We start from the raw sequence: 9314 nt of genomic DNA, 5'->3' as shown, positions 1-9314 counted from the left end.
ACATATAAAACACAATCTGTCTCTTGTTTGGTGATAAATTGCTCAATTAAAAACAGGTTATGTTGGGTGCCCTTGGCATCCTGAACTGATATTGTATTTTTCGGAATTGTACATGTCACCCTAAATAACATCACATGCATCTGTTTTATTAGTAGGTGCTAATTAAACATGTATTTTGTAGGGTGACTTTACATAAGATCATTTTGCAGTTGCCTGTATTATTTATGTAACACTTAGGGATCTGTGGGTCACAAATCCTACTTTAAGTTTTTCCTTTTAAAATTATTAACAGAAAGTGAAGCCCCTCTCAATATTTTTTTAGACATACTTGGGAAAATAATCTCGTGCAAATTTAAAAACGAAAAAAGTATTACTAATATACACCATGTTATGTATTTCCCAGAAGATGTGTAGGCTCACATAAATCCTCTTTATTAGAGATTAGTTCTCTCTGTTAATTGATGGTCCACACACTCCCTCCTTCTCTAAATCCACAGGTTCCATGTCAATGACAGTCACTATGCACCACTGCATGGTAGCTGGAAGCTATGCCTGGCCTAAGAGCTCTGGATAGCCCTGGGGGTCACAGATCTGATCCAGTCCGGTTGTCTTAGCGCTCCTTCCTGCTGCTCCTTGCTTCCTTGTCCAATGCAGTTAAAAACCTCTTATCTGTAGCATGAACTGTTTCAGGAATGGCCACCATTCTTTCCTTTGTTTAAATTTTTCACACAGTGGTATATACCACCAGGGAGATCCATCATTCAAGCAAATCATTCTATCACTCTTTGTTCACGGTTAGTTTTGTAACTTTAGGCAAAACCCTTGATCCTTGTGGTTCTTGCTTTCTTTTCTGAAAAGAAAATAAACTGGCATTTTCTCGGAACACTATGTCCATGAAATGAAAAAAAAAGAAAGTCTTAGTGGAATAAACTGGTGACCCACTTGATTCCAAATGTGTATTAGCATATTCATGTTTCTAAGGACTGTGCAGTGTGACTTCTTAGAAACTTTGCTTTATTGAACATGGTGTCCCGCAAATTATTTGATCTGAGAACATTTCTTCTGGTAATATGTTGCCATCCTTTAGAATGAGTGTAAAAACATGTATTTATTTATTCATTTGTTTTTGAGACAGAGTTTCTCTCTGTCACCCCAGCTGGAGTGCAGTGGCAATATCATAGCTCAGTGCAACCTCAAACCCCTCCTGCCTCAGCTCCAGAGTGGCTGGGATACAGGTGCCAGCCACCACACCCAGGTAATTTTTTCTACCTTTAGTAGAGATGAGGTCTCACCGTTGCTCAAGTCTTGAACTCCTGACCTCAAGCAATCTTCCCACCTTGGCCTCCCAGAGTGTGAGGATTTCAGGTGTGAGCCACTGCGCCCATCTAGGAAAAGATTTTGAGAATGCTACACTAGACAACATTTTAAAGACTTCTCTAACTCTGACAATAACTGTGGTTCCCTCCTGTTACTCACCTCTTCTTCTCACAAAGGATTTGAATACCTAGGTCTCAGCTCTATTCTGTTAAATGACTCTCTATAGTCAACAGGTTGCTTGAAAAGTAAAAAATTCTTGAATCTGAGCAATGTATCTGCCCACCAGTCACATAGTTCATGGCATTTAACACACTCGATATACCAGAGTACAGTAAGCTAAAGCTTTTAAAGAGTGACTAATACTCCACTCTGATAGGACAGACGCTTGGAGTTTCAGCCAAATCTTATAAATTTAGCAACAGATATCAGAGCAACGCCTTCTGTTACCCTAAATGTCAGGACTCTTACATTTTCATGAAGAACACACAGGTCGTGGTTTTTAAAGGTCTTCCATGAGCACTTTCATTGAAAATCATAAGGTTTGTCTATGTGGAGAAGATGGGTGCTACAATTAGAGGCCTGGGAATATTGACCTGGAAGTTCCAGCAGGCCTTTGATGTGCGTAGGTATTGATTAGATCAAACCTCAGCACTCTTAGAGAGCTCCAGTTAGCATATTTCAGGAACAATAGGACCACTTTTCCCCATAACCAATTTTTTTTTTTGATATTAACATTTTTATGTACAGCACCAGGTGCTTTACAGTGAACATAGCTGTGTACAATTCTTTCCCTCCATCCTAAATCCCCTCCAAATTCATAGAACCGCCATGGACTGAGTTACCAGAGACCTCTGCATTGCACAATCCATTGTGCCAACTCTGGGTCCCTCCTGCTGCCCTTCTCTCCTGGCTTCCAGAGCTCCACACCCTGGTTCGTACCACCTGCTGGTTCTTCCTCAACCTGCTTCCTCTATCCTTTCCCACAATGGCTGCCCCAGCAGCATTAGAAAGGGAGGTCTGGGCCTGGGCTGCCGTCCTGACTTGTGAGGCTGGTGTAGCTACTCCAGAACTTTAGTTGTTGGAAGAATTAACATCTCACCCAGCTGTCTAGGGAAACAATAGAACCATGATGGAGATACTTGCATGTATAAGGGATGGTGTAAATGGCAGTGACATAAACTTCCTAAGTCTTCCCAGGAACTTACAACTTTAATATTACTGACTCCTGGACCATCCTGGTAATTTGTTAGATGCTGACAGAAATAAAAATATGAGGTGTTCATTATATGTTCACAATGAGGCCCTGTTCCTTAGGCCTTATATGTGTGTAAGTGTGCCCAGCACCTCATCAGGGCAGGAAGACCAATGAGGATGATGATTCAGGAGGGGGGAGGTACTCAGTGCTTTTACTTTATTCCTTATACTTTCCGGATTGCTTGAAAATTCTAAAATGAGCATATATTATTTTACTTACAAGATGGGGAATTGCTTCTCGGCCTTTTGGCTAAGATCAAGTGTAGTAGTGAGATGGGGAAAATAAAGATTTTGAAAAGAAAGATAATCATTTAAAAAAAATCTGAATAGGGTGGTGCCTGTGGCTCAAAGGAGTAAGGCACCGGCCCCATATGCAGGAGGTGGCGGGTTCAAACCCAGCCCCGGCCAAAAAAAAAAAAAAAATCTGAATATCCCAAAGTTGCTGAACATTTAAATTACATAATTAATAAGAATATTTTTAAAAAATCATGTGTTATGAAAATATAAGGTAATAAATTTTCCTTAAAAAGCCCACAATCTCTCCTCCCTACTTAGAATTAACAGGTCTGCTAGTTCAGCTTCAGAATTTTATTTTAAAGGGATTTCTGTGGCATAACATCATGTCTATGGTATTCTTTTTTTTTTTTTTTTTTTTTGAGACAGAGTCTCACTATGTAGCCCTCAGTTAGAGGGCTATGGCATCACAGCTCATAGCAACCTCAAACTCTTGGGCTTAAGCGATTCTCTTGCCTCAGTCTCCCAAGTAGCTGGGACTACAGGCGCCTGCCACAACACCTGGCTATTTTTTGGTTAAAATTGTCATTGTTGTTTAGCAGTTCCAGGCCGGGCTCGAACCCACCAGCCTCAGTGTATGTGGCTGGGATCCTACTGACTGAGCTATGGGTGCCAAGCCATCTATGGTATTCTTAATAAAAATCATTTATAATGGTCACATCACAACAATTTTTGTTCTCATTAAATTTTTCTAAAAATAGAAAATGTACCCATTATATACCATTTTGAACTTAATTATTTTTGTAAATTTTCAAAATAATATGGCATAAAATATTATTTTCAAAGAAAATTTATGGGAAATTATAAAGCAACTAGAGTTCTTTACAATAAGATCGAAGACAAAAATAAATTTTGCAGATTGAAAATAAATCAAAATTCATAATAGACTCATAGTTTGGCAATCTGATGATTTAAAGGCACTTTAAAAGTTGTCTCATTGAACTACTACAGATATGTATGAGAAAATCCGATCTGTAAGTCTAACACCAATGACCATGTCTGTGAAAACATGGAAATAATTTATTGGAAAAATCCATGAACAGTATGAATAGTTTGACTCTGTTTCATAAAGATTCTTTAATAAGTTGGGCTAATATCTTGAAGGCCATATCCATCTGTTCTGGAGAGGCTGAAGAGAAGGATACTCTCACATAAGGGCTGGGAGCTGAGCTATTGTTGTAGAAACCCTTTCCAGGAAGCAGTAATATCTCTTTCTTGATGGCTTTTCTTCAATCAGTTCTCTTACATCAGAAATGCCTTTAATTTTAATCCACAAAAACATCCCGGCGGTAGGAACGTGCCATTCTGCCAAACCCCTGAGCCACCTGTCTGCAGCTGCCAACACTGCATCTCTCTGGCTCCTGTAGAAACCAGTAACCCTGTGCACATGAGCCAGGAAGCCCTCTTGTCCCTACTGGGGTAGAAGCTGGGATACCATAAGCTGGTTAAAAGTGCTGGGGTGTAACGCTGACACTTCTGTGTGAAGAACAACTCTCTGTATCAAGGGTCTTGGACCAGTGAAAAACCCGACTCTCAACCCAGAGGAGAGGACTTTCGAAAAAGCATCAACTCTGATGACACACCCATTGACATCCATGGACAGAAATGTTGGTGCCCAGGACTTGTTAAACTGAAGAAAATAGTAAGGATCATCTTCTATTATGAGGAGATCATATATTCTTGCAAGCTCATAGGTTTCCTTTTTGCGGCCACTTGTTAATGAGTTTCCAGTAGGATGGTGCCATTTGGGGTAGTATAGAGAAATTTGGGGGTGTTTTTCTTGGGGTTCTTTGAATCTTCTGGTTTCCACTTGGAAAGTATTTCTCTGAGGGAGTCTGGGACCATCCCATGCTCATCACTGGCGACACTGATGATGTTGCAGCCCAGTGGTTTCAGAGCTTGAAGTGTTCTTCCGTAAGTAGGTTCATTTAGGAGAGTATTATCTCCAGGGTGAAGGAATTTCAAAGACCTTACAAAGACCATCTTGGCTGCCAATCGTGACACTTATGTCCATTTGTCCTTGACTGGAGGGATAATGGACGGTGGGAGGATTATGCAATTTTACTTGTAGCTGTTTTAGCCTGGACAAAAGCTAGTCTGGGAATACTGAAGTGCTCTCTTCATAATCTCTTCCCCAAACTGGATGGTCATTCCATCTTCCATAGTGATAATGGCAGTCTTAAAGGGGAACATTCTTGGATTTGGTGACCCAGCAGCCAAAGAAATGATTGATTTTGGTGCCTTAACCAATTTATCAGCCAGGGCCGGATGGGAGAATACGTCCTGGGCGTACTGGTTGCCCTGAGGAACCGTGGGTAGTTCATATCTGCGGCCTCCTTCAGCCTCTCCACAGCCAATTTTTAGACATAATAAATATATCATGTATTTTCTTGCTCTACTGTCTGAAAGTGAGCTAAGTAAAGTATGTAATATTTGAAACCCCAAAAAGATTAGTCTCTGTGTTTTGCTGCATATACTTCACTATACCACAATCTAATTACTTCTTCTAGTAGGTGGTTAGCCTACTTCTGATTACAGAGCCTTACTTATCTAGTTCCCCCATTGGCTCCATTGTAGCATGAAGTTCCTGAAGAGGAAGTTAGACTCAGTTTTAAGGTGTCCATGTGTCCAACATCCCATACCTCTGTGATTGCTAATCCAACTAGTTCCAGTTTATTTGCTGAGTTTTATATACTTGCCTTTTTGATTTGAAACTATTTTGTGCTCCAGACAACTCAGCTATTTTCACAATAAGTGCCTCTATTGTAATCTTTCCATTAATGTTGCCACACCTTACCTGTATCTGACTTCTCATCTCAAATCCAACCACAATTATAACACGATATAAACAAGCCTGTTTTAGTGTGCTTAGTATACAAATGGCCAATAAACATATGAAAAATGCTTAATATCCCTAATTATCAGGGAAGTGTAAACTAAATAACCCCAATAACACCTCATCCATCAGATGGCCATTATGTTGGTAGGAGTATAAACTAGTACAACCTCTATGGAAAACAATATGAAGTTTCCTCAAAAAACTAAAAGTAGACCTATCTTTCAGTCCAACATTCCCACCATTGAGTAATCTATCCAAAGGAAAAGAAGTCATAATATCAACAACACATGTGGACTCACATGTGTATCATAGCACAATTTATAATTATAAAAATATGGGACCAGCCTAAGACCCATCAGCTTATGAGTGAATAAAGAAAATGTAATACATACATTTGTACATACCATGGAATACCACTCATTAAAAAAGGAATGAAATAATGTCTGTCACTGCTACTTGGATGGAACTGGAAGCCATAGTCTTAAGTGAAGCACCCATATTTTTGCCACATATAATGCGCTTGTGTACCATATGCACTCATGTTTTTAGCCCAACTTTGAGGGAAAAAAATCTTTCATTTTCATTTTTTAATTCAAATTTGTACTTTTTGGTGTTATAAAGGAATTTTAGCATTGATTTTTTAACATTGTGGTCCAAATTTTATGCAACAAATAATTACAAGACACAAGAACAAATACAAGGTATAAGATATTTTACGTACCAGTAACAAATGTATGATGTTTAGGTATAGAAGGACAATACCAAAAGTATTGTCTTCTTCAAATTCTACGTTAATGTCATCTGTTGAAAAGTGAATTTCTTCATCCCAGTAAATTTCGTTATCCTCAGTTCCATCCATAGCATTGCTGATGTTACATTTTTTAAACAATTTCACAACCACTTCCTTCTTGACACCCTCCACAATCTTAGGATCCAATCACAAACCTGAACAATGGATGGTTTCTTCATTCTGGCTGTAGGTGTTAAATCATCACCAGCTGACTGCATCCACGTGGAACAGTCAGGTGGAGCAGGAGGTGGAGACCTGTATTTCTTCATTGGGCCCTACCTTAAAGGGCTTGTTTACTGACACATCCTGAAGTTGCAGGGCTGGTTAGGCCACCAGGTATCAGAGCAAGTTGGGTTTTTCAAGTCCACTGCAATTGCTCTTGCACTTTGTGTGACATGGACTTTGAAGTGATCAAAAACAAGCAAAGCTCATTATTTAAGTAATCCTCCAGGCCTTTGTGACCAGACTTTGTCAAACCAAACTTCATTTATCCATCCTTTTCCATGCACATGGACAATAACTCCACCTGGAATAGTTTTTTTCAGAAAGGTTTTTCTTTTAAAGGTAATCATAAGCAGTAGCTCTGTCCCCCTGTAGTCTACACTACAGGCTAGAACAACAGTTAAATGTGTTTTCTCATGGCTACTACTTTTAACAGTCACTATCTTTGCTCCTTTGACACCCACATTTCCATGGGATGGCACATCAAATGTTGAGTGTGACCTCATCCATATTGGCGAATTTGGACACCTCAAAGTTGTAAGTATTTCAAAGATTGAGAACATCAGAATGAATTCTAAGCCTGATACTCATAGGCTACTGGAATGTTGGGGGCAAGTTCTGTTCCTGTCCTCATGCTGAAACCTCCTCTCTTCATAAGGGTAAAGCACCATTTAGGTGTCGATGAGAAACCATCCGTGTTACCCTCTTCTTGTATCATATTGGTCATAACAGAGATCCCAGTTTGAACACTGCTCCAGAATCCAGGTCTTCACATCCTGCTCCACCTCCAGCCACTTTGGAGTTTTCCCCCACATGGCTTTCTTTTTGTCTTGGCATCTGAAGAAGCTTTCTTCCTGTTGCTTCCACAACCTGAGGACACTCTCTGTGGGAGGAGGTCCAAAGCATCTCTGGGCAGCTCTGTGGCCATACTTTTTAGCATGTTTAATAACTGTTAGCTTAATGTGTGCAGTGTATGAAAACCGTTTTGTAATTTTCCAAGGTATTTTCAAATGTTCTGTAAAAATATCAGCTAGATTGCTAGCTCCTACCTAAAGTGTGCAAAGAAACATGTCACTCTTTGTTTGCCAAAAATGTTTTCATTGCAAGTTCATTGTAAGTTCAACAAAACCGATTACTGTATTCCAGGAGGTTATTTTGCATATGGACATCATTATTGCTTTCTAGAGTACACTTTTAATGCATAAGCACAAATGAAAGAATTAAAAACATTCATATAGGTATGGAATTCTCACTAACCATGCATAATGCACATCCTTATTTTTTTCTTCAAAAATTTGGGCAAAAAAGTGTACTGGCAAAATACTGTATCTCAGGAACAGAAAAACAAATAGCATATGTACGCATATAGTACATATAAGTGGGAGCTAAACTGTTGGTATACATGGTCATACAGTGTGGTTTAATGGACTTGGGAGACTTGGAAGTGGGGGAGGCCAAGAGGGTGCTAAGAGATCAAAAGTTATCCACTGGGTACACTCGTAGCCCTAATTTCACCACTATGTGATTCTTCCAAATGTCAAACATCTAGAGGGTTACTTCTACCCTCTAAATCTATTGAAATTTTTTTAAAAATGAAAAAAAAGAAAAAGAAATGTGTGCTTGGGTCCAAAAAAATAACAAAGAAAGCTGAGTACCCACAAATAAACTAAGCATGTGGCAGTTGGGTTGAATCATTTTGCAACTAAACAACCACATTTGAGTAAGACTTATGTGCAAGCCATTCAGGTGTAGCTTCTTGGACCTGCCTTCTACATAAACTCTCACCACCAGCATTAAAATAGTTCAACTCAATTCTCATCTTTGAGACGTCTTCCCTGACCATCTGAACCCAAAGAGTCCTTTTTTCCTGAATTTATGTAGTTCCTATTGTCTGCACCAACTGCCAGGCATTTACCACTATCTGGCATTGCATTCTCTGATTGTCTTGTTGGCTCTTTTTTTGCACAGATATAGTCTTCCTAACTAGATGAGGACTGTGTCTAATTTTGATATCTCCCACAATATGTAGTGCAAAGTAACAAAGAGATAGCCTCAGAGATGTGACCCACTAGACGGGGTGATATGGAGACATCAGAAACATCTATTTGAGTGAATTGGAACCTAACTATCAAGTGAGAGTTGATGGGAGGGAGAGGTCAAGGGATTTAGAGGCAGATTGAAAAAAGATGAACAAAGGAAGTTCAGCTTGCTGCTCTGAGATTCCACTTTAAACTAAACCCTACCATTTCCTTTGTTGTACAGGATTTCAGAATCATCTCCCTCACTATATAATGACCCACACGACTGCACAGGTAAGAAGTTAGACAAAAGTCTTCCAAGAATTCCTAATACTACCACAAAAGATCTCAGGAATTAAGATTGAGAGCTCCTCCTTGTAAGACTCTTCACTCCTCTGACAGCTCTTAATAATATGGCAAGAAGAAAGCTCTGCCATCAATCTCCTTCTTTATTCTCCTGACTTACCATGGGGCTCATGAGTCTTTGGGAAAGTAAGACTCATGTTACAAAGAGCCTGATGCCCTACTATTAATAGTTTTAAAGTCAAAGACACCTCTCTCTTTATCACAAACAGTAAAT

At 39.4% G+C, this 9314-nt stretch overlaps 2 pseudogenes; one reads left to right on the top strand and one right to left on the bottom strand.

The window, feature by feature from the left end:
• Nucleotides 1-2801: 2801 nt before the first annotated feature.
• LOC111724796 lies at nt 2802-2949 on the top strand (annotated as a pseudogene).
• Nucleotides 2950-3929: 980 nt separating this feature from the next.
• Nucleotides 3930-5189, bottom strand: LOC100965297 (annotated as a pseudogene).
• Between the last annotated feature and the right edge of the window lie 4125 nt (nt 5190-9314).

Source organism: Otolemur garnettii, unplaced genomic scaffold (assembly GCF_000181295.1).
Source record: "Otolemur garnettii isolate 467f Iridium unplaced genomic scaffold, OtoGar3 scaffold00026, whole genome shotgun sequence".
NCBI lineage: Eukaryota > Metazoa > Chordata > Mammalia > Primates > Galagidae > Otolemur > Otolemur garnettii.
The sequence above is the reverse complement of the archived record's forward strand: the minus strand, read 5'-3'. Positions and strand labels throughout refer to the sequence as shown.